The sequence below is a fragment of the Xiphophorus maculatus genome, chromosome 22 (genome assembly GCF_002775205.1).
Source record: "Xiphophorus maculatus strain JP 163 A chromosome 22, X_maculatus-5.0-male, whole genome shotgun sequence".
NCBI lineage: Eukaryota > Metazoa > Chordata > Actinopteri > Cyprinodontiformes > Poeciliidae > Xiphophorus > Xiphophorus maculatus.
In genome coordinates, this window is record NC_036464.1 from 25,333,950 (window position 1) to 25,360,956 (window position 27,007).

General features: G+C 39.8%; 1 pseudogene; it reads right to left on the reverse strand.

Annotated features, from left to right (window-relative positions):
• Positions 1-6,504: 6,504 nt before the first annotated feature.
• On the reverse strand, positions 6,505-26,906 carry LOC111606711 (annotated as a pseudogene).
• Between the last annotated feature and the right edge of the window lie 101 nt (positions 26,907-27,007).

Genomic DNA, 27,007 nt, shown 5'->3' on the forward strand with positions numbered 1-27,007 from the left:
GCTAGTCTGAAGCTGGTAAAATAAGGTACTTTTGATCTTTTTTGTATTCTGTTTTTATATTTTTGTTTCAAGGATAGATTAGAAACATTTCAGAAATCATATGAAATCCTTTTAGCCAGGGAAAGCAGAGTCGACCTCTGGACTACATTTGAGTTGATAATAAATGCTTCTTGTACTGCTTTACTAAATCTTGATGCAATAATTTCTGATGTATGGTAAAAGGTTAAATGTAATGTTTCACTTTTTTATATATATATATAAAGTTATACATTTTAGATTTGTGTGGCGTTTTGTCTTTTCCAGAATAGTAATTACTTTATTTATTGCAACAATTGAACGGTTGGAACAGGTTTTATTTGAACAATGTTCATTAAAATCCCAGTAGAACGACTTTTTTTGAACAGCTTTAACTGAAGTCAAAGCCCCATGACTTTAATGATGGCAAGTTAAGAACTGTGGAAGATTCCCAAAGAAATGACCGGAAAACTGCATTGCAGCTGTGGCTTCGACATCAGCATGTGACTCTGTGCATCAATACTGTATGTAAAGTGCTTTGGGGTTTTTATACATGCCGACTTGTGCGTAAAATAAGCCGCCGTAAAATTTAGGCACCTGGTCCTGTATCATCCTACCAGACCACTCAGGTTTACTCCAGAACCAGAACCAGACATGGAGAAGCAGCATTCAGTTTTTATGCTCCTCTAATCTGCAGCAAACTTTCAGAAAACAGCAAAACTGCTGAAAAACCAAGTTCCTTTAAATCAAGGCTAAAAACCCACTTGCTTTCGCGTTGCCTTTGATTGTTCTGTCAGTCAAATGGAACTGAAACACAAACCAACTTTTCCTTTATTATGCCACTGCAGTGTATACTCCATATAGTGTTTTCATCAGATAGCACTTTGAATTGTCTTGTTTCTGAAATGGGATAAACTTGCCTTGGGGAAAGTTAATAATGGTATTCTGATGATCCCAGATAATGGATTTGTGTCTTCGACTATCTGACATTTCAGTAGCTGGGACAGTGTTGTGCCTTTGGCTTTGTTTAGCTCAACAGATGCCCTAACAAACCCATCGGCATCCTGTCTGAAGTGTGCAGCTCTTCCTCACCTCACGTGAGAATAATGAGAGCAAACTGAGGAGCATGTGCATCTGAAAACACTAAACTACCAGATGCATAAGGATTCTTCTGGCATATAGGGAAACTAGTCAGAAATGAAAGAGAGAACGACAGAGCTTCAAATAACAGTTGCTGTTCGATGCCTCTTGTTTCCTTGAGTCAGTCAGAAAGTTTGTGTCTCTGAATGTTTTTGATGTTGTGCCTGAATCCTGAATATATTTAAAGAATCTATTATCCTAGTGCTTTTGTGCTGAAATTTCTCTGAGTATTAGAAGAGGCTCCATCGAGGATTCTCAGAAGAATATCAAAGTGGGAATTTTGTGCTCAAGGAATATAATTTGTCTACTTTTACTTAGGAATTCGAAGAGCTGTAAGAGTTGTTCTGGACTTGTGAAAGCATAATTGTACAAGTCCTGCAGAATTTATTCTATAAATTCAATTTCACAGTTACAGTCCACAAATACTTTGCACCAAATATACCTCCTTATAAAAACTTAATAATATTTACATAATATATTATTATAATATAATAATATTTACTCCACATCAAGGCATTAGACTTTAAGACCCTCTCCATGCTGTTTTTTTGTTTGTATTAATAAAGCCAACTAAATAAAGTGCATAAATGCTTTAAAAGCTTTGATAAATATCTCTTGTCCAAGTTTGTCTTGTACTAATTTTTTCCTTCTTTTGCTTCGCCTGGAACATCCTGCTGGTGTTTGACTGTAAGGGAGGCGGTTCTGACGAATAGCTGAAAAAAGGGGCCCCGCTTTAAGAAACTGCCTGATAATAATGGAGAACAGGATGAAAATGAATTGTACATGTTTGGTACATTTAAAGAAAATTGCTGCATGGGTTTTAAATGTGTCTGTAGTAACATGCTGAACATTTCGTGGTTGTTGGGATATTTTGTAATGAACTGTTTTAGTTTAATTTCATTCATTGTAATGACCTCTTGTTGAGAGGTCAGAGAAGATGTTTTCCATTGTTCACTATTTGGGGAGTTAGCTTTCTGCAAGCCTTTCAAAGGTGGAACTTTTAACCTTTGTTATATTTGTTTATTTTATTTTTTTTTTCCAATACATAGACTTTGTTTTCTCCATTGCTGGTGCTACTGAGCAAACACTGAGCAACAAAAATGTTGTGCAACATGTGCATCTTTGGTGTTTGGGAGTTTTAAGATAAACTTCAAAATTCACCATCATGTTTCTACTGCCTGGACATAATATTAACATTTTTGGAGAGGCTCATCTGGAAATCTATAAGGGAATCTCTTAAGAGTTTCTGTGGAGTGAGCAAAAGATTAGGGTGATGGTAAGGAGGCAATTCGACCATGAAGACTTGGAGCTCATTATGATAAATCAGCAAAACATTCAAAAACATGCTAAGCCTCTATAACAAAAGGTTCATTGCTTTAATGCCAGTAAAGATTTTTCAGTTCTATATTTAAAAGGCTATAAGCCATTTACATTCTTCTCCAGATCCAAGATTTCCTTCCTTTGACTCAGAGATCAGCTGATCCAGTGGCTTCCTGTATAGACCAGATATTTTTAGGCCCGAGCAGCAAAGCGCTGCGAAGGCCTATTGTATCTGTACTGTTTATTATTACGATTCTTCCCACCTCTTCGTGTGCCTTTTTGGGGGCTTTATCATATTCAAAAACTCACCAAACTTGGCGGTGGCGACTAGAAAATTTAAAAATTTTGAATTTTAAGGTTGTCGCAAAAATCGCAAAAAAAATTGCTCAACGGCGGCAACTAGCAATTTTCTGTTGACACAATGGTATGAACGTACTTCATCGTAGAGACATGAAATTTGGTACACTTGTAGAGCTCACCAAAAGACTCGGAACTTACATTTAATGTTATAAGCCAAGTATCACAGGAAGTCGGCCATTTTGTATTGAACGTCCATTTTTTACCTCGATTTTGCTGTTTACAGCCTTCGTATTTGATCGAACTCCTCCTAGGGATTTCGATTGATCGGCTTCAAACTCGGTCAGTCTTATCATAAGGCATGTTTGATTTAAAGTTATCAAATTGGTGAGTTTTGGAGCATGTTGAAGGGGGGTTAGCAGGGGTCAAAGTTCACCTACTCGCCATGAAACACGAAACTCTTATATTTCCTATACAAAAACACATAGAGGGATCAAACTTTCAGTGATTGATCGTCATCGGGTGTCCTAAAATACCCTGTGGTGAAATGATGACATCACTTAGGCCACGCCCCCTGAGAACAGGAAGTGTCATGTTTTACTGTGAACGGTCGCTATCTTAGCCCTTTGACTTAATCAACATGAAACTGTGTCCAGAGACAGAAGACATGTTGGGGTGTTGTGGATTCCAACACCGACCGGCTTTGACATAGCAGGTGGGCGTGGCGGCGTGGCGAAGTGACCTGTAACGCCGTTGCCATACGTTTGGCTCTGAATTCCACAATTTCGGGCCCAGCTGCTCCAAACTCACTAGGATGGATCCTTATCCACCCACCGACAGGAATTCATAACAAAATTTGGTGGGCGTGGCCTAATTTCTCTATAGCGACCCCTAGAGTATTTTAAATGAACAGCCCCAGGCCATGCTTTAACCTAGAATTACGAAACTTGGTACACATGTGTATCTTGTCAGGACGTACAAAAAAGTCTCTTAGAGCCATGGTCGAAACCCAACAGGAAGTCGGCCATTTTGTATTGAAGGTCCATTGTGGACCTCGATTTTGACGTTTACAGCCTTTGCATTTGATCGAACTCCTCCTAGGGATTTCGATTGATCGGCTTCAAACTCGGTCAGTCTGATCATAAGGCATGTCTGATTTAAAGTTATCAAATTGGTGACTGTATGAGCTTGCTGAAGGGGGGTTACCAGGGGTCAAAGTTCACCTACTTGCCATGAAACACGAAACTCTTATATTTCCTATATAAAAACACATAGAGGGACCAAACGTTCAGTTATTGATCGTCATCGGGTGTCCTACAATACCCTGTGGTGAATTTTTTTTTTTTCGTAGGCAACGCCCCCTGAGAACAGGAAGTGTCATGTTTTACTGTGAACGGTCGCTATCTTAGCCCTTTGACCTAATCAACATGAAACTGTGTCCAGAGACAGAAGACATGTTGGTGTGTTGTGGATCCAAGCCTTGACCAGCTGCGATGAAGCAGCTGGGTGTGGCGGCGTGGCGAAGTGACCTGTAACGCCGATGCCATACGTTTGCTTCTAGATTCCACATGTTTTGACCGAGCTGCACCAAACTTGGCCTGACTCATCCTGGTGTGATGCCTGACAATGCTATGTCATCATATTATGACGTCATCTAAGCCCCGCCCCCTCGGAACAGGAAGTGTCTTTTTTTTCCTTGGAAAGCTCTGTTTATGGCTCTCTTGACCTAATCAAGATGATTCGGATGATAAACTCTGTCAATGCTCGCTGCTGGCTGAACCGTGTGGGCGTGGCCAAATGGCGAATATCAGTCCCTCGCCTACGGTGGCCGACAGGTGCAAATGCGCAGCAAAAGAGAAAACATGCAAACAAAAAAGAAGACACCCCCGAATGAAATGCAGCAAACAAAAAGAGAGACGCAAACACCCCCGAATGAAATGCAGCAAACAAAAAGAGAGACGCAAACACCCCCGAATGAAATGCAGCAAACAAAAAGTGTTGAAAACGGAAGTGCTCCAGACCACTAGGGGGAGTCAAAGAAAATAGTATTCATTTCTATGGGACCAGATGCAAGATTCTTCTTCTTCTTCTTCTTGGTATTTATTGGCGGTTGGCAACAAACTTACAGTAGCATTACCGCCACTTACCAGTATGGAGTGTGGTTCGAGATGGTCTATAAACTTTCACTTTCTACCTTTTCCCTCCATTAACTCCTGATTAAACATACCCCCACACATACACACCTGCTTATATTATCCAACTTGCTTATAACTTTATATACCCCTCTTTGATATTCTTTACACATTCACACCCAACTTGCTCTACTCATATCCTATGAAATAGCTTTGTTTTTTTAAGATACCAAATAATTATTTGAATATGTCTACTCCCGAAATCTCTCCTCAAAAATTCTATTAAATTAAACCTTTCTTTAATACCTACACACTCTCTCAGCATGCATCTTCTCTCTTCTTCATACTTACAACACTCTAAAATAACATGCTCTATTGTTTCAGACTTCTCACAATAATCACACTTTCCAGATGCAAGATTCAGAGAGATACCTTTACTTTCTTTCAAATTTCATGCTCTGAATCTTGCATCTGGTCCCATAGAAATGAATACTATTTTCTTTGACTCCCCCTAGTGGTCTGGAGCACTTCCGTTTTCAACACTTTTTGTTTGCTGCATTTCATTCGGGGGTGTTTGCGTCTCTCTTTTTGTTTGCTGCATTTCATTCGGGGGTGTTTGCGTCTCTCTTTTTGTTTGCTGCATTTCATTCGGGGGTGTCTTCTTTTTTGTTTGCATGTTTTCTCTTTTGCTGCGCATTTGCACCTGTCGGCCACCGTACTCGCCATATACATACGTTTGGCTCTAATTCACACATGGATCATCCGATTGGCGCCAAACTGGATATGTATGATCTTTGTTCACCTCTAAAGAGCCCGACGGGTTTGAGATGTAATTTGACTCCACTGCGCCCCCTAAGGTAATACATCGGCCGTATCTCCTCGACGCATCGACCGATCTGCACCAGATTTTTTGACAGTCGTCGGGGAGCGCCGCCGAACGCATTCACGCCTGTCGCCCGGTGGACGGGCGGGGAAAATGCGCGACAGCTTCTGCGGCGGCTAGCGGGCGGCGATGCTGGAAACTGCGGCAGAGCTTCTGCGGTGGGGAGCGGGCTGCGACTCTGGAAAACGCGCGAGAGCTTCTGCGGTGGCCGGAACCCCCGCGGTGGCCAATAGGCCGGAGCGGCGCTTGCTGCGAGGGCCGCCCGAGGCTGCTTGCAGCTTTAATTTTAATTTGCTTTCTGTTTAATTTTGCCTTGTTTGTTTTTTTCTGTTTCTTGAAACACCTTGTGTTAATTTTTCAAGGCACCATATAAATAAAGTTTTTATCAGGAACTTTAAGCAGGTATTAGTTTTCATTAAGCAAACATTTTGGCATTACTTTTTCACTGATGTATCATTTTCTAATCTAAAATGTCGTCTTTGCATCAGTTGTAAGCAGAAAATCATTAATAAAGTAAAGGTTTGAAAGCAGTCTCTTTGGAATTGATCTGTTTCACTTATTTGTTACTAAAATAAATGGACTTACAAAAATAGAACTTATTGAAAATGACTGCATGCACAACTATAGATATTATGTACTACATTTATTATAGTCATTATGCATTAAAAAGAGCAAAATCGCTCTCCTAACCAAATAAACCATCACAGGACCAGTGAATAAAGACATATTTAGTTTAAGAATTTATTAAAAAGCATTTGTCATATGTTATCTTCAAATATTGCAGACATCTTTTTTTGTACAAAAACAAAACAAAAACAACCTCATCAACTTGCTAATGGCACAATGGCTGTAGAACTTTGCATGGATCTAATGTACTGAAAAATAAACACTGATGGAAATATTAATAAAAAAAATAAAACAAGAGGAAAAGTGCTTACTATATTGGTTACATTCTCCACAAATCACACCAGTAAAACTGAGCTTTCAAGTTTGTATGTCTAATAAAGAATAGAATCATAAATGAAGAACTAAAACTAATGTAAGGCTTTAACCTGAAGATCCTAATGAAGAACAGCTGAAAGAAAAAAATAGGACTGATTACACATTGTCACACAGATATCGATTTCACACATCGTCACAGTCAGACTGCACGCATGCAGGCATTTTTCTCAGTACTGGTACATTCACATCATGTCATCATCTCCTCCTCCGTACATGTCGGCCAGTTTCTTGAAGCGAGGGCCAAATTCTCTGAGGGAATCATAGTCCTGGTCTCCGTCGCTCAAGGAGCACAGAGACGAGAGTTTTTCTGCTTCAGAACCGCCTCCTTCCAAATCAAACACCAGCAGGGAGTCGTAGGGGGGAGCAGTCGGGTCGTTATCTGCCGCCTTTAGGTTCTGTGTCGTAGAGTGAAATATGTCATAATGCTCAAAGGCTTATTTTCCAACAGAAGTAAGTTCTTTAGTGGTGTTCTGAACTCGCATCATCAATGAAGCCGCCGATATCTTCTGGGTTGGCGGGTCGAGGTTTATACACAACAGGCCGTGTCTGAAAAACTGGAGCCACTTCATCCCTGAACACATGGGGACGGTTGTCCAAACCACGGTGGAGAACACCCAGATCAAAGTAGTTCTAATGGAGAATAATGCAAAATAAAACTTCCTTTTAGATTACAAGGCATGAAAACAGTCACTGGATTAAACCACCAGAAGAGCTTGTTGAGAGTAAAGTAACATTTAAATACGTTCTCATGAACAGTTATAGCCATCTGCCCCATGTAAAAAATATTACATGTAAACAATGTTCCAGAGTATAAATCTTGATTATATAAGCAGCATTTACCTGGTCCTCCTCTCCGCCTCCCTCCTCATCATAACAAAAGATGTCGTCTCTGATGTCGTTATCTAGGAGCAAAGGTTGTCCCTTCTTTGGCTTGTTTTATTTGCCAACAGTAGCAGCAGCAGGACCAGAACTGAAAGAGCATAAAGCTGACATGATTTCTCATTTCAAGAGCTAAGACTGGACAGATCAAAACCATTAGCAATTTTTCTTCAGACCAACTTTCTTAGAAAGAACCCATATTGATCTAGAAATGTAGTAAATTCTTAAACTCACTAAGTAGCAGGAGGACGCCACCGAGTATTCCCAGGATGACTGGCATGCTGGAGCCAGCAATAACTTTCTCTATGCACCTCACTTCTTCTCCAGTGCAGTCACACACTTCAGCTTCGATTGTGTTGATCTGAAACAGGCCCTGGTTGTCTGAAACCTTCATGCCCACTTTGTAAGTTCCACTCTCCAGCTCACGTGTCAAAGTCAGAACAATACCAGTTTCTGAAAAAGAAAAATATACAATAAACACACTTAAAAAACTAATTCCTACATTGTCAATTGTTTTGTCAATACAAGTTTCTTTTCATCAAGCCTTATTCCATTCCCAGCACAAACATTTAGATTTGTTTTATTCAGCTGATATTAAGCAATATTTCTATTTTACTATATGCAGGTTTTATTTGCAGCGGTAACTTTGGGTCGGTCAGCTGTCTCCCAGATAAACAGAAAAGTCAACAGGCCTTTGGAATCATTTACATCACCATGATTACAGAAACAGCAACAAAATACTGTGATATAATTGTTAGTTCATATCAGTCATTCCTAGTTTACATACTGTTGTCGTTCATCCTAGCGGTCCAGTTAGTCTTAGCAGAGTCCAGTAAGATGACGCTGTATGGAAAAGTAAAGCCTGGTCCATCTTTATCTGTTACACTTAGCAGCTGAGAAACTGGCTTCTTGTTACACATCTGTGGAAACAAAATGAATTTAAAACACTGATGGGATTATGCTACAGTATATTTGCAATTTTCTATTTAACAATTGAAAATTAAGTGAAACTATAACTCTGAAGCTCCTGAATAGGTAGGTGCAAAAGGTAAATGATCTGGTCCTGGTTCAGGTGGAGGGTACGTACTTTAACTAAACGATCGTCAACGGAGGGGCGGTTGTCGTTGACGTCCTCAAGTGTAATGATCAGAGTTCCAGTTCCTGTAGCTGGGATCTGATCTGGAGACATGGAAGATAAAAAGTAGAAGCATGAATAGTCCTGTTGACACCTTCAATGATCTACTGAGGAAGGAATCAAAAATCTCTACAAGAAAAGTTTGAGAAATTCAGAACTGCTCCAGATGATAATATTCTAAAGAATTCTTTTCAAGGCAAGCTTTACACTTTTAGCTCAAACCATTAAATTTTTTTAACTGGCAGTGATTCAAAAGATTTCCTCCAAAACCATTAAGACAGTTAATAATCACACCTACCATCATCATCATATGCACCAATCAATGCTGTGTATTTATTCTCTTTGACAGCATTATCTTCTCTGTCCATTTGGTTTCTCACTTTTATCTCACCAGTACCCTTATCAATGACAAGCCAGCCAGCTGGGTCATCGAGTATTTTATACCTGAACATCAAGGACAAAAATTTATATAAATAACACAAAGCAGGACTTTGTAAGCAGTATGATCAAGAAAAGAGATTACTTATCTACAACAGGAATTTAAAATATGCAGGCTGTGACTCTTCAAGATGGAGGATTTTCAGGTTCCTTACATGACTTTCTGTTTGCGTCCAACGTCTGGATCAGTAGCTGTGTATCGCACCACAGTGCTGTTCACAGCAAGATCCTCATGTTCGGAAACATGCTTCTCTTTAGGATCAAAGATGGGAGGTTCATTGACATCCTCCACAGTCACCACCACTGTAGCAGTGGAAGTGACCAAGGGGACAGCAAAAGGAGCCTCATTCTCCACTGTGACCAGTAGAGTGTGCTTACTGGTTCTCTCAAAGTCCAGACTCTGGTTTAGTGGAAGAAAGGTTTAATGGTAACTCAGACATGAACAGTTCAGGCTGAACTTCAGCTGATAAATGTAACTGAATTTTGCTTAAAAACAAAATACTTTGAAATAGTTACATTTGGTCCAACAGTCAGAACCTGCTGTTCCTCCTACCTTAGCAGTACTGATGATTCCTTCTTGTTTGTTTGTTCCTGTTTCCACAGTAAACAGATTTCCTGGATCTCCATCAATGATGCTGAACTTTGCATTCCAGGCCATGGTATGAGGCTCATCACCGTCCTTCACCAACATCTTAACAACTAGAGCGTCTACTTTATTCTCTTCAACTGTGGCCTCATACTGAGAGGAGACAGAAGACATTTTTAAGGTTGCTCACCACAACAAATTCCAAATTATCTTCACACATTTGCATACATATATACATATTTATCTACACAACTTGTCCTTTAACCCTTGGGGATTCTTGGCTGACCAAAATGGGAAATCCTGCTTTACTGCTTTGTTTGATACTCAACATCTCAGTTGGACTAAAAGTTAATTCTATGAAACTTGGCCAAGACTTTTTAAAATTTTCTTTTAAAAATTTATTGTCCCTATGATTATAAGGTATGCAGAACAAAAGATAAGCACTTTGTGTACACTTAAAACCTTCTGTCCCATTTTGGTCCCACTGACTGCTATTATAACCACATATTTTCAGTGAACAGTTATCACAGCATTTTAAAATAACTTTTCAATGAAAACCAAACTAATCCAAGATTCTGTCTTCAAAACACAAGAAAAACTAGTTTGGGTGTGATGACCTCCCTGATATTACCACCCTTTAATTAATCGAGTTAATTATTTACTATTAGATGAGAGGAACAGCCTGTTTATGCAGGTGCATCTTCAGTTGGGTTAGTTTGCTGGTAATTTGCCTAAGAGACAACCAGGACTAGAGAACTCCATGGAGATGATTTTACCAGATTACAAGTCTGAGGATGATGAGGATGTCTGATGTAAATATAAGCAGAAGTCAAAATTCATATGAGGGGCAGGAATTGCAGCCTGGCAAAGGAGGACTCTGCAGCTGAGAGGAGGAAGAAGCAATGGATGATGGGAAATCTCCATGGAGAAAAAAGAGAGGGAAATCAAGATCTTCCACATATGAAAAGTCTCTGTCATACTTTTCTCCACATATTTTAACTCCAGGATTTCTATCTTGCCAGAATCTGCGGGCCTTTGACTACATTCATCTCTCTTTACAGACTTCCTGTAGCTAATCCTGCACTTCTCAGACCTACAGGGGAGGTCATCAGTAAATATATGGAATGATTTGGGTGAGAAGGAGCAGGTTTGGTGTCTACATGTTAGGACAAAAAGTTATGTTTATCACTCTTACAGCTGTTGTGAAGTGCCAGCAGCATGGTGTCGAATTGTGTGACGTTTTGTCAGGGTTTGGGGGACAAATAAGGATGGTTGAACTTTGTGGTGTGATGGTTGGACTATGACAGTTTTTCTGGCATCAGGATTTTGGACCGAACAGTAGGAATGATGCAGAGAGAAAGAGATCAGATTCCTTGGATAATCGTGAAAATATTCTATAAAGTACTCGATTACTAAAATATTTTTTTACATATCAAACCATAGAAAATATTTAAAAAATGAGAAAACCCTCATATCTTTATCGCTGGATAGATCTTTAGTTATTGAACAGATTTAATGGATGGAAAGTGGAAAAAAATAAATACTGAATTTTTATTGCAACTTTGTAAGATGCACAGTTTTAGGTCATGAATGTACAGAGTGTCAGTTTTAACTCTCATTGCTCCAAAAATAATGCGTAAACATCAATACTGTTATTAATTTTTGATGGGTAAAGGCTGGAACATCCACATCAAAAAGATTCAATTTTGCTGGTTTTTTTGTTTTTAAATATTGAATATTTGGGGTTTTTCTCTGTCAAACACAAGACATTTTTAGACAAAACATAGAAAATATTTTTAAAATATGAAAAACATTATATCTGTAAGGTGGTTCTCTCTATTAAAAAAATTTCAAGTTTTAAGTGCAACTAATTTATAAATGGAGACGTTCAAACAAAACCTGTTTAAACCATGTGATGGAGACCACGGGTTCCATCCCATGTTGATTATTGATATTATGTTGTTTTCAGTTCAAATGTGTTTGTATTAGTTCTTTGTTTAGTTATATTGTGACATTTGGTGAACATTCTTTGTGGGTGGGGAGACTGGCCATCTTTGCTGTTCGGAGAATGTGGGGGGGGAGGAAATGTCAGTTCGTTTTGATTTAGATTAGTTCAATTTGAGTTAATTGAGTATTTGCCTTTCTGGGTGTGTCTCAGCAAGGTGGATCAGAGAGGGAGACGAATGCTCCTGGAGCATACCAACTTCCATTAAGAGGGGGAATACTCTGAGGATTTATATTTAGTTATATTTACTTTTGATTGACTTTAGATTAGTTTAATTTTAATAATTTGCATGCATGTAAATATTTGTTGGATCATTTATTGTTAGGTTTGTGTAAGTAGTGTTTGTTTGTCTTTTCTTTTTGGATCACCCCTTTACCTGGTGTAAGTGTTGGAACTTGCCTCAGGTATAAATGTCAGCTTCTTTGTTTCACTGGAAAAGAGGGTGCTGGTGTAATGAAGATTTGGAGCTCCCAAATAAATCCACCTCAAAGACATTTGTTACCTCACTTCCTTCTTTAAACGCAGAGCCTCCGCCGGTCAAAGTGACAAATGGTGTCAGAAGTGTGGCTTTTGGAGGAACAATGAGACGATGATGACAAGAGGTGGTAAAAGAAGTAATGAAACTGAGAATCCAGAGAATAGTGCTGCTATGAGTGGAGCTGAAGCAGCTACTGGTGCTAGCGCTGATGACAAACTGGATCAGCTGGCTAGCCTCGTCAAGTCACTGATGCAGTCTCAAACTGCCCGAGACCAGCAGATTGAGAAGGAATCAGCACGCCAAGAAGTAAGATGGAAGAATTTACAACAACAGTTTCGACAACTCCAGACTCATGTGGAGGAATTGAAGGAGGAACGACAACATGAGGGTGACTTTTTGGAGGAGGATCCTCACACTCATGATGACGACGGCGACAGCCATGATGATGGACGAAGTCAGATGTCTTTCCAGCTTCCAGCCACACAGAGGGAGCCAAAGCTGCTTCCATTAGCTTCTGATGATGATGTGGAGCACTTCTTGACAACTTTTGAAAGGATAGCTAAGGTCTGTCATTGGCCTAAAGAGGAGTGGGCAGTCCGACTGGTTCCGCTACTTACTGGGAAAGCACGTAGTGCTTATGTGCTGATGGACATTGCTGATTCTCACATGTATGACAAGGTGAAAGATGCCGTTCTGACCAAATATGAGATAACTGCCGACACCTATAGAAGGAGGTTTCGATCCCTGGACATTCATCAGGGTGAGACGCCAAAAGAACTTTATGTTCGGCTCAAAGACATGTTCTATAAGTGGGTTAAACCAGAGACGTCTACAGTGAAGAACATTTCAGAACTGATGATCATGGAGCAGTTCCTGAGGATGGTGAATCCGGACTTGGAGGTGTGGATCCGGGAACGAGCCCCAAAATCTGCAGAGGAGGCGGCAAGTTTGGCAGAAGTCTTCTTGTCAGCGAGGACAGGGACCAGAAGAGCCCACTTTGGCCGTGAAAACTTTCCTACGGGAAGAAGTAAGTCTGATGGGGTGAAAGGGGTGGTGCGCTAGGTCAGACTTGGAGTTATTCAGCTACAAAGTCATTTTCTGTTGCTAAACCCAACCCTGCTAAGAACTACTCTTCCTCAAGACCAGATGTCAGGTGTTTTCAGTGTAACAGAATGGGTCATACACAGTACACATGTCCTGCCACTATACGAAGTAAGCCCTCCCTTCTCTGTTCGGTTCCCAGACCACCCTCCCCATCCCCTGCCCCTGAATCTGCTCACACAGTCCCTGTGTTGGTTAATGGTCAACGTGAAACAGCTTTGTTAGACACAGGAAGTTTTAAGTCTGTGGTTCTGTCTAGCTTAGTGCCAAGAGAACTGTGGGGTGATGCTAAGACAAAAATTAGTTGTATTCACGGTGATGAAATGGAGTATCCTGTAGCTGAGATTTATCTAACTATAGGCGGTCAGACATTTCTATTACCTGTAGCATTAGCTTCAAGGCTTCCTTATGCTGTCATTTTGGGCTTGGATGTCCCCACTTTGACTGATTTAGTGTCAAACACAGCAGCTGGACATTTGACTCAAACTGATGGCCATGAGGGATCCCAGGTCAAGACTCAGAACACTACACTCTTCCAAAAACATGTCCCCATAGTGGCAGGAGCAGAACTTTCCTCTCCAATCTGTAGCTTGGTCACTACTAGAGCCCAGGCAGTACAGAACTCACTTAAGGAATTACCATTCTATGATGTAGAACTGGAGGTGGGTGGTGTAAAACCATCCAAATCCAGAGCACAAAGAAGAAAGGAGAAGTTTTTGGGTTCGGCCAGAATGGAGGTGGAAGGTAAAATGAAACCTTGCCCTTTATTTGACTTTGATATTCCTTCAGATATTTCTGCCCATCAGAGATCAGACCCAACATTAAAACCATGGTTTGTTAAGGTTACAGAAGTAGAGGGAAAGAAGCAGGGTAAACTAAATGCCTTGGAAGATGCAACTTATGTTGTGAAGAATGGTGTCCTTTATCAGGTTAAGGGTAGATCGGAAGCCATTGCTTTACCACAGCAACTAAGGGGAAAAGTGATGGAACTCGCTCATTCAGTTCCTTGGGCCGGGCACCTGGGATTTCAGAAATCCCTTCATAGAATAGCGAGTCGGTTTGTGTGGCCAGGCATGTACACACAGGTGCAACAGTTCTGTTCTTCCTGTCACACGTGTCAGTTAACTACGAACAGAGGTGTTTCTAAAGCACTTCTACAGCCATTACCTATCATAGAAACACCATTTGAAAGGATAGGAATGGATGTTGTAGGTCCCCTGGGGAGAAGCTCCTCTGGTAACGTTACATTCTGGTTATCTGTGATTATGCTACAAGATACCCTGAAGCTTTTCCTTTGAGATCAGTGAAAGCTAAACAAGTAGCTAACTGTTTGCTTCATCTGTTTTCACGGGTAGGCATTCCTAGAGAGATCCTTACAGACTGCGGGACTAATTTCCTGTCAAACCTTTTGAAGCAGGTCTATCAGTTGTTGGGTATAAAGGGTATAAACACCACCCCATACCACCCCCAGTCAGATGGACTGGTTGAACGTTTTAACCAAACACTGAAGAACATGTTGCGCAAGTTTGTTACAGAGACTGGCACAGAGTGGGACAAATGGCTGCCCTATATGCTTTTTGCATATCGAGAAGTTCCACAAGCGTCAACTGGATTCTCTCCATTCGAGCTGCTGTATGGACGACAAGTGCGGGGGCCGTTGGATCTTCTTAAAGAGCAATGGGAAAGCCCAAGTCCATCGGGTGAGCATGTGGTGTCTTATGTGATAAAAATGAGAGAGAGACTTGAACAAATGGCTGTAATGGCACATCAACACATGACAACTGCTCAAGCAAAACAAAAAACCTGGTACGATAAAAAGGCCAGGGAGAGGAGTTTTCATCCTGGACAGAAAGTGGTGTTGTTGCTCCCCACCAGTGATAATAAGCTTCTCACGAAATGGCAGGGCCCTTATGAGGTCACACGATGTGTTGGGAAGCTTAATTATGAACTGTATATGCCAGACAGGAAGAAGAAACATCAGACTTTCCATGTTAATCTTTTGAAACAATACCACGATTCACCACAACAGTTTGCAATGCCGTCTGTTTCTCAGTCATCTCAACAGGTCCCAATGCAGAATAAGGAGCATGCAGACACTGTTGTACCGCAACTCTTTGTGCGTGTGGTGGACGATGAGGAGGAAGATGAGCTATTTTTTCCAGCCTGTAGCTCCGCACCTGTTGCAATTTCTCTCTCTCATCTTCAGCCATCCCAACAGCAGGACATGAAACCCCTTTTGGATCCAGAGTTGTTTCAGGAAAAACCTGGGTTCACAAGCCTGCTGAAACACAGGGTTCACCTCAGAGACGATGCTGCACCTCGCAGGAAGTTCTACAGGGTTCCAGAACGTCTCGCCCCACAACTCAAGAACAAGATACAGTTCATGTTGGAGCTGGGGGTCATTGAGCCCTCTGTGAGTGAATGGTGCAGTCCAGTAGTGCTAGTACCAAAAAAGGATGGCACTTTAAGGTTTTGTATTGATTTTAGATACCTAAATAGTGTCTCTAAATTTGACCCTTATCCAATGCCTCGCATTGATGAACTGTTGGAGAGAGTTGGGAGATGCAATTTTATTACCACACTTGACCTCAGTAAGGGCTACTGGCAGCTGGCCTTGGCATCAGAGGCGAAAGAACTGACTGCGTTTAAAACACCATGTGGGGTTTTTCAGTTTAGGGTGATGCATTTTGGCCTGCAGGGGGCACCAGCGACATTTCAGCGCCTCATGGACCAGGTGCTGAGGGAGGCATCTGACTTTGCTGCGGCATACCTGGATGACGTGGTGGTTTTCAGCCAGACGTGGGAGGAGCATGTTCATCATTTGCAGCATGTTTTACAGCTCATTAGATATGCGGGCCTTACCATTAACCCTAATAAATGTAAGTTGACTCAGAGGCAGGTAGAGTACCTGGGCTATGTGGTGGGACATGGCCAAGTTAGACCTCAAGTGGGAAAAGTAGAAGCGATTCATGCATACCCAGTTCCTACGACTAAAAAGAAGGTCCGTGCCTTTGTTGGGTTAGTGGGGTGGTATAGTAAGTTCATTCCCCATTTCGCAGACAGGGCTGCTGTTCTTACAGATTTGACAAAAGTCTCTGCACCGAATAAAGTACAGTGGACTGAGGGGTGTGACAAAGCTTTCAGGGACCTGAAGTCTGCAATTTCCAGTGACTCTGTTCTCTACAGTCCAGACTTTGATGAACCGTTTATATTGCAAACTGACGCCTCTGGAGTAGGCCTTGGTGCTGTATTGCTGCAGGACATTGATGGTGAGAGACATCCTATTGTTTTCCTCAGTAGGAAGCTTCAAGACAGAGAGACCAGGTATTCCACAGTCGAAAAAGAATGCCTTGCTGTTAAGTGGGCTGTGGAATCACTGCGGTACTATCTGTTGGGCCGCCATTTTACCCTGGAGACAGATCATCGGGCACTGACATGGCTACACCAAATGAAAGACTCTAATATGCGCATTGCAAGATGGTATCTGTCACTACAACCTTTTGACTTTACAGTGCAGTATCGGTCAGGGAAGTCTAACCTTGTGGCTGACTCTCTGTCGAGGATGTTTGAGGACTGAGTACTGTTGTCCTGGGTGACGGGGGAGGAAATGTGATGGAGACCACGGGTTCCATCCCATGTTGATTATTGATATTATGTTGTTTTCAGTTCAAATGTGTTTGTATTAGTTCTTTGTTTAGTTATATTGTGACATTTGGTGAACATTCTTTGTGGGTGGGGAGACTGGCCATCTTTGCTGTTCGGAGAATGTGGGGGGGAGGAAATGTCAGTTCGTTTTGATTTAGATTAGTTCAATTTGAGTTAATTGAGTATTTGCCTTTCTGGGTGTGTCTCAGCAAGGTGGATCAGAGAGGGAGACGAATGCTCCTGGAGCATACCAACTTCCATTAAGAGGGGGAATACTCTGAGGATTTATATTTAGTTATATTTACTTTTGATTGACTTTAGATTAGTTTAATTTTAATAATTTGCATGCATGTAAATATTTGTTGGATCATTTATTGTTAGGTTTGTGTAAGTAGTGTTTGTTTGTCTTTTCTTTTTGGATCACCCCTTTACCTGGTGTAAGTGTTGGAACTTGCCTCAGGTATAAATGTCAGCTTCTTTGTTTCACTGGAAAAGAGGGTGCTGGTGTAATGAAGATTTGGAGCTCCCAAATAAATCCACCTCAAAGACATTTGTTACCTCACTTCCTTCTTTAAACGCAGAGCCTCCGCCGGTCAAAGTGACAAACCAGTTTTAAACTACAGGTTTAAAAATTTTAAAAAGTCATGTGTTGTACTTACTCTGGACTCTGTAAAGACTGGAGCGTGATCGTTGCTGTCCGTCACTTTGATAATCACTTTGGTAAATCCAGTCAAACATTCTCCCTTCATGTCAGCTACCATTACTTCCAGTTCATACTTTGGGACTTTCTGTAGGTTGGTAAATCCAGTCAAACATTCTCCCTTCATGTCAGCTGCCATTACTTCCAGTTCATACTTTTGGACTTTCTGTAGGATGAAATGTTGACTTTAATTAAACAAGACACTTTTAGTTCCTCGTCACTGAACTGTAGAAAATCAGCTTTCTAAAATATTCAACACTATTTCTGTCCTCAGTTATCAAGGCAGAGCTTAGATGCCTCTAAGAAAAATTTAGTTTAGAAACTATTTAGGTTCCAACAAACAGCACAGAGCTCATTCTGAGAAACATATAAAAAAAGATTGAATGAAATCATGCTAATTCATAATTAGGTATGTGTGTTTGTAGCTTCAAGCAGAGAACATAGAATCTGATACAGGACACTGCAGGAGAGGAAGGGAAATGATGGACACCAGGAAGAACAAGAACAGAAAGAAAAACATTATACAGAATCATGTGGAGCAACTCAACCAGCAGAAACAACACAAACCCAAAGGACACCAGGTCTAGGTGCAAAGATAGGCTAGTTTCAATTTTAAACCTTGCTGACTTGCTGGAGGGATTTTGCATGACTATAAACTGAAGCAATGACTTGTGTTAATCATATTAGAGGAGTAGTTATCTGTTACTAGTAGCTCTGTTTGCTGAGCTGCATGAAGCTGATCTCAGTGAAGAGCCAAAGACCAAGTCTTAATAAGACAGAAACACCAGTCTTGTTAAATAATATTTATCTTCAGACTTTCTGGCAGCTTGATATGCTTCAGCTGTCAAGAGATGCTACAATCGGTGCACCCTATATATTTTGCTGGACGTTGCAAAAGTTGCAGATTTAAGTGTTTTAGTAACCACACTTTCCTTATGAAAATGTACACCACCTTCACTTTTCCTGCATTTTGCTGAGAAACTGTGGCAGTCTATTTTTTCCCAAGCATCCTGCGCACACATTGAGTGATGAGAGCACCGTGTCTCTGCAGCAATCACAAATCTTTATTTGTAGTTTAAAATTTCTCACCATCAACTTTGAAAAGCTTTTGCTCTCTGACACTGATGGAAATGAGGTACGTGATGAACTTTAACAAAGGCCAAAAATATACTTTTGATATAATTCAGCATATTTTCTTGATAAGTATAATTGCCTTGTGTTCTGCTAAAGTGCAATTCTTGAAAAACTAATAATTCAAATGAAGAACTAACTCATTAACTAAATATTGCTGTTTTCGTGCTATAAAAAATTACTTGTCTTTTCATGTCAACTTCAATTAATTATAAAGTATAAATATCAGCATGATAAGTCAGAATATTTAAGAATAATATTGAAACTCTTTGTTTCTTGGAAGTTTTATTCTTGGGAATTATTGAATGATCTGTTCTTAAATGCCAGACCAGATTGAATTGTGAAATGGTCCAGATAGAGCAGGATTTAGTTAAACCAATAGAAATCACTATTTTACTCAAGCATTTTGCCAATTTACTTACTATTTTTTCTCTATATTACTCAAGCATGCATATGTTTAAAGGTCAATGGCATATGTATTTATTTTTTATTTGTTACTGTAATTCAGAGCAGGATTACTGGCAGCTTTGCGTTTGAGTGATCCATTGCAAGGTGCAAATGAAACTGAGCAGGTTTCCTCTCTGCTCTACTGCTGTTAGATCAACAGCCTGCAAATGTTTCTGAGGTAGGAGGAGAGCACAGCAGCTCTCATTGCAGCTTTATTTTAATCAATTAATCAAAACTATATTATTAGAACTATGAGAAATTAATCTTAATTTTAAGTTTCAAACATCAGTCAAAGAGATTTGACTGAAACGGCACATAAGAAATTTAACAATAACTTCTGCTTTTGAAACTCTACATCATCTTCCCAAATCTGTGCGTTTCATAATAAAAATACACATTAACCTAATTCTGATTTTAGTCAGATGAGCCAAAACTGTCAGAATTCTCACCTCTCGGTCCAGTCCAGCTTCGTTGACTCTGATGACTCCAGTTGTTGGATTGATGGTAAACATGTTGGGACTGGGCTCCTCTGGCTTCTGACTCATTATACGGTACCTGATATCAGAGTTGTCAGTATTTGGCTCATCAGCATCTGTGGCCACAACCTGAATCACCTCAAAACCTAATCAAGAGGAAACAACGAACAACAGTGAGAACAGCAGCTATTTAGATTTAACAGTGAAGGTAAGCTGAACTACGAAACTCACCACTTTCAAACAATTTGTTGTTGATGTTGACTTTTTTATATGTTTTATTTACAAGGGTGAGCAGGAAACCCATTAAACTGTATGTTATAACTAAGGAATATAATTTATATGAGTAGCAGGTTGATAAAAAAAAAGATGTCAAACAACATAAATGGTTTACATAGTCTAGTAAAAAGTCTTATCTAAATTTAAAAGAGACAAAGCCCAAATTGCTTTATTGCAGGAAACACAACCAGCTGATATTGAGCATGTAAAATTGAACAGGATGGGGTTTCAACATGTTTTTTATGCTTCCCGTAGATCTGGGAGGCAAAGGAGGGGATAGGGGGAGGATTTAGCTATTTAGAACTCAACTATGAACACATATCAGAATACAAAGATAAGGAAGGTTGATATATAATGATAAGATTGATGATACCATGACTGCCCTCCTGAATATGTGTATTTCACCTGACAGCAATTGTATAAACCTGTATAAACATATATACAAATAACAAGGAGTCAGGAAACTTTTCTATGTGGTAGTGACTTCAATGTCCTATTAACCACTAGACTGGATTCTTCTAATGGAAAAGGAGATGGTACACCTTATGGGTGATTTAGGATTAGTTGATGTTTGGAGAGAAAATTCCTACTTCTCGTTCCCACACAACATATTTTAGGTTAGATTACATCCTTATGTTCAAGAATGATTTAAGCTCAAAAAATGTGAAGTAGTTCCCTGTACAATTTCTGTTATAATACAGTTTATGCTGATATTTGTCTGAACAGGAAGAATAGAGCATCCATGCATCCATCCATCATCTTACACCCTTATCCCATTGGGGCTGGGAGGGGTGCTGGTGCCTATCTCTAGCTGTCAACAGGCCAGAAGAAGAGGATGTACTTTTCCATCACTCGGGTTCCACAGTTTTTGCACTGTGGGAGGAAGCCGGAGAACACAGGGAGAACATGCAAACTCCATGCGGGATCGAACACAGAACGTTCTTGCTGCTATGTAGTGCTACCAACTACGACACTGTGCAGCCCATTGTATTGTATACATATGCCTTTAAATTAATTGGTATCTCCATAATCTAATCCATTCTAGATTGTATTTAATGTAGGTAATATATACTAAGTCTAAATAAGTAAAGTTGTAAATTCTTTAAATTCTGGTATTTAAATTTTACATGAATAGTTTTCATTGTAGTTCTGAGAAGTGAAATGTAGAATGGAACACAATGTCCTTCACCAGTAGTTGGCAGTAAAGTCCCTTTAAGTTGGCTGCCCCCCGTCTTAAGACGGTCAAAAAAAGAAGAGATTGTACTTTCCCATCACTCGGGTCCATGTGATGGATATGTGACTGAGGCTCTGTGGTAGAGCCTTGTGAACGGAAAGTTATAGGTTCAATTCCAGCTTCCTTCTGCCACATGTTGATGTGCCTCTAGGCACTGACAAAAAGCTGAATATTATAAAAAAGTATGAAGGTTATGAATACCAAGAGATATAGCCGGCATTAGGAGAGCAAGCTGAATAGTATAAAAGTCACTAAAAGTTCTTAGTATGAATGCCTACAGGATTCACACTAATGATCAAAAACTTCTGTACATTTCACTGGCCGGGAGTAAAAAGGCCCTCAAAGAAGATGACTTAAACAGGAACCTCCAACAGCTGAAGACTGGGTTAACGTAGTGAAAGAGATCCATGTATTGGAGAGACTGTCTTTTTCTGTCAAAGTGCAGAGGGACACTTTCTACAAGATATGGTCAAAGTGGATGGATTATGTCAAGCCTGTTATGTCAGATTATTCTTAAAACTTTGCCGTCATTCAGATTGATGCTTTGATTTGAAATGTGATATCAAGGATTGGATTATATTCCAGCTACCAACCGTTCAAGTTTTGGTTTGTTTTGTTTTTTCTTGGGGGAAAAAAAGTAAAAATAAAAGAAAGCAAAAGCTATTTAATTTTATTACTGTAATGTACTTTCTCAGTAAGAGGTTTCATATAAAAAAATAAAAGCAGATACTTTATATTTCCCAAAGAGTGGAATGTGCATATCGAGCGGCTCCAACAGACCAACAGCCAGACCTGTCCACTGGCAAGTCGTGCTTTAACCAGTTAATGTGTGGTTGGGATCTACTCCAGGTATCGAGCTTTTCCACTAAATGGTCTGTTCCTCACTATCATGGGTGGAACGTGAGCGCACAGGAGTTGTGGTCAACTCTCCTCTGATGTTTGCAGCAACACTCAGCACTGAAGAACCTCGAGGTTCTGATGGTCTCAAATAAACCCAGATATTTAATTTAGTCTTATAGGAATTTATTGCTCGTCATAACATAACAATAAAGACACAGATCAGCTGATTATTACCCTATGCATATAAATATAATTACATTCTAGTACTTTTTTTTATGTGCAACCTTTGGATTTAGGTAATGCAGTCAAAAGATTTAAACAAAAAGCTATGCCTGAACTTTGTTATAATTTTTTTAATCCAAAAGGAAAAGTAAAATTTACATCACAAGTTAAAATGATGTATTTCCGATGTTTCACACAGTCGGCACAAAACTGCAGGTCCACCAGAAAGCTGACCACAACTGAACCGTTTCCTCTTTATTGCCGTTTGTTCTTCAAAGTGACGCGCTGCCATTAGCTTAGTTTGCCATTAAACTTCAAAACTTAACGTGTTCCTGGTTCTGTTCATGATTCAGAATTGTTCCTCCTTACTGAGCAGCTCTGTGATGGTTTGGACTGTTTTTAGAAACAGTACCAAATGGAAATACAAAAAATAACTTTTGCTTAATAGGCCCCTTTATATGCACCAATTTTTTTGTTAAAATTGTTCAAAGGTTCCTGCCAAAGGTTTCAAGCATACTTACAACTTGTAAAAAGTAAAACATTTTCTTTTGCATGTTCATTGTCTGAATCCTGGGACTTTACCTTTTGTCGAAGCCTCTGGAACTTCTCCCTTATAGGTAGACTGATTGAAAACAGGTTTGTTGTCATTCTGGTCAATTACATTGATTATAATTTCCATAGGTTGCTCTGCATCTGTACCACCTCCGGCTTCCTCAGCATGGGCAAAAAGCTGTAAAAATGACAATTTCAACATATTAGAATAATATGATCTCTGATTTTATGTTGCAAGAAAAGGTATATTTTATTTTCTCATTTCATAAATTATACTCAGTATATTTAATCAGAGATGACCAGTTTTATTTGAATATTTTTTGTAAACTTGATAATTGTTTCAGAATTTTTTTATCTCGACTTTCTTCAATATTTCATCTTTAACAGTGAATAGAAAAGCATCAAGCTAAAGGTACAAGAGAAAACACTGACCATGTACTTGTCCACTTTTTCTCTGTCCAGTTCCTGTGTGACATACAGATGACCAGTGTCTCTATCCATGGTAAAAAGACCAACAGGAAACTCATCAGCTCCAGGACCAGTGATTTTGTAATAGATCTTCTTCACTTTATCGATATCAGAGCGAAACTGCACAACACAGACCAAGGTTATATTCAGATACAATTAAACAAAGCACAAAAAAATAGAGGAGGAATACATATTAAAATACAAGGTATAATTGAAAGAGCAAATAAAATTACACTGAATTATCCATTTATTTTAATTTCTCTTACCGGAGCAAGAACAAGGGGATAAGGTCCTCTGTGATTCTCAGCAACATTAAGAGGAGGGACAACCCCGTAAAACCTCTTACTCCTCTTCAGTCCTGGATTAGATTTTGGGAAATACAGAATGGGAACCTGTGGAGCATCCTAAGGAAACAAATATTTTCTAATCAGTAAACAAACAATCAGATAGACAAATGCATCCCGACTTCAAATTTAACACAATAAAGTTCCCGTCTGACATGAAGCTCTTAATATAAATTTTCTCTGGGCCAGAAGTTCAAATAAACCAGTCATAAAAAGACATCTGGGACATGAAGACAGTACAAAAAAAAGCATTGGAGCAGAAAATGTTAAATACAGCCACAAAGTGGCAGTGTTTCACAGAAAAACCTCTCTGCTTTCAAAAGCATTTGTTCAACACAACACAGCTCCTTGGTAGTGTGAGGGTTACATAAGTACAGAGCCCACAAAGAGTATTCACTTCCTTGGATGTTTTATATTTAAGCCCAAGCAGTGAAGCGCTGAGTCGGCTTATTGTAATGTTTTTATTATGTTTCAGTTTAAACCGGGGTGGGCAACTCCAGGCCTTGAGGGCTGGTCTCCTGCAACTTTTAGATGTATCTCTACTTCAACACACCTTAGTCAAATAATGAGGTTATTAGCAGGACTCTGGAGAACTTTACTGCACTTGGGAGGTGATTCAGATATTGGATTCAAGTGTGTTGGACCAGGGAGACATCTAAGAGTTGCAGGACACTGGTCCTCTAGGACCAGGTTTGCCCACCCCTGGTTTAAACAAATTGGCTCTTTGAAGGCCTAAACATATCTAAAAACTTGCCAAACTTGGTGGACGCATTAGGCCTGCATAAAATTTATGCATTTTAACATTGTCACAAAAATCATAACAAACGGCTCAACACCACCACTCTGCAACTTTCAAAACACCCTGCTCATTAACCTTTATTGTGGAGGTAGAAAATTTGGTCCACTTCAATCCATTTTGGATTGTGACTTTGATCCCATTTTCACCGTTAACAGACTCCACATTTGATCAAACTCCTCCTAGAAATTTCAATCAATCAGTTTTAAACATGGCCAGTTTGTTCATAATGCATGGCCAAATAAAAGTTAAGGGGCAAAAAACATCTCTTGGAGTCGTGGTCAAAACCCAACAGGAGGTCTTCCATTTTGGATCAAAGCCACCATTTTGTCTTTTATAGACATGTATCTAAGCAAATTAATCTTGAAATATAGACTCCAGAGTCACTCAGCAGAGTCTTGAGGCATTAAAGATCAGAAGTTATCAAAATCTTTTTTGAACGTCAAAGCATGTGGGCAACCATCAAGACCTGACTATTCACCATGAAACATCAAGGTGCTGTTATGGATTCAGTGTTTTGCTCTCTTTTATCCTCTATCTGCTTACACACACACACTGCAGCTTACATAACCATGTTCATGTGTGACTGCCACCAGTCATGTGTAAAAAGACTGAAACTGATTAGACTACCCTTAAGGGAGGGTACAGATTGCAGAAAAGAATAAAAAGATAAATTCACGCTACAGTCTTTGCCTCACTTGGTTTCATCCATAAGGTGAGCTCAGTGTGGCCCCAGCGCTGGACGGTGAATGTAACTCTGCATCTGTTCCATTTGTATGACATGTATGGCTTGTAACATTTGATCATTTTTCAGCATTAAAGCCTGTTTTTATATGTAACCAAATCTCATTATTTCAAAGTAATTTACACTAAGGGGTTCTGGTCGGGTCCTGAAACTGGTAAACGGACCTGGTGGAACCCAAAGACTAAAATCAATGCACTTCATGAATGCAACAGCTTCCACTTACAAGGTCACAGCTTCAGCAGACTTTCTACATCTCTGTACAGACCTCCACTCATCACATTCACCAGGTCAGTTTTCAGCCAAACTATCAAGACATGCTGATGGGCTCGCACTGAACTAGACTGAAGATTTGGAATTAGGAAGAGCTGCTAAATGTGCCGTCTAGTGGACGGTGCAAGAACGGCGCAAAAACGTTGATTATAACGGGATGGCAGTGCCAAAGCTCCTGCGGTTGCCACTGAGCTGTATGTGGCTTTAAATTTTATTGCCTCTATAAATCAATCATAATCAACAAGTTTTTTCTTAGATAAAATCCAAAAACCATTTAGATGACAATCTGAAAAAGGATGTCAATCTGCATTCTTAACAAAAAAAATAAAAAATCTTTTCTGACCCATATCATACCACGTCCTTCCCTACCTGTTTAGTGGCAGAGTCCATCTCAAGCTTTTGGTGACCCTCATGAAGGACAACTTGTCCGTTTACCTGGAGTAGAAAGATCACAGTAACTTCAGCACAGCTTAATGTCAGAAGAGGGTTTGAAAAATAGGACTTCAGGAAGATGATCTTAAATCTATTGTTTCATTGAGCTTGTGACAAGCAGCCTCACAGAAAAGATTGTTTTTCTTTTTTTTTCATCTTTCTTTTAAAAACTACTTAGCATTGTAATTTTAGCAACACTTACCCAAGCCTGCAATCCAACACCTTATCATTACACTCTATTCTATTTACACACTATTCAGAAAAGTTCAAAATGACTTGAATAAAGGATGAGTTGCATTTTCACACAAAGTCTTTTCAACAGGTAGGTTATATATCCTGGGGAAGTGTTCAGATATGGCTAAACTACGTCCACAAATATTTCAGATATCTCAAAGTAACAGATATAACCAATAGCAAAACATGTCGAAACAATATTTTAAATAAAAGTCAAAACAGCGGGAAAAAACTCCTACCTGGAAAATGACGAATAAAACTCCCAAAACCGCAAACCAGGCGGTCCCCATTTGTGTTTGAAGCCTCTTAGAAAATCCTTCTCGTAGAAAAAAACAACTTTCTTTGTATTCCGGTGCGAAGCGTCTCCTCTTCTGTACTCTGTAAGTAGTTTCAGCGTCTGAATGCGATCAGTTCCGCGAGCTGATTCAGGTACGCTCAATGTGACGTCAGCTCACAGGTGAGTCCCGATCCGACTTCCTCTTATGGTCATGAAGCGGAGAAATGAGGAAGGAGAGACCAGAAGTTTCGCTCACTTTTCCCTTCAGACAAGCTCGCAGATTTACAGAAGATAACGGTCTGTGGCATCCATGTGATTCACTGTAGACAGTGAGCCTGTCTAACTTCAGTGAGCTGCTCTCCATTTAGTCTCATTTCCTTTAACTGACAATTTGTCCAACAAAGATCCGCCTCCTCTTTCTCTCTCTCTCTGTCTCCCACTCACACACACCCACATTTTAGTTGACTGAACGTATATTCACATAGAAAACACTCATCCATAAGTCAA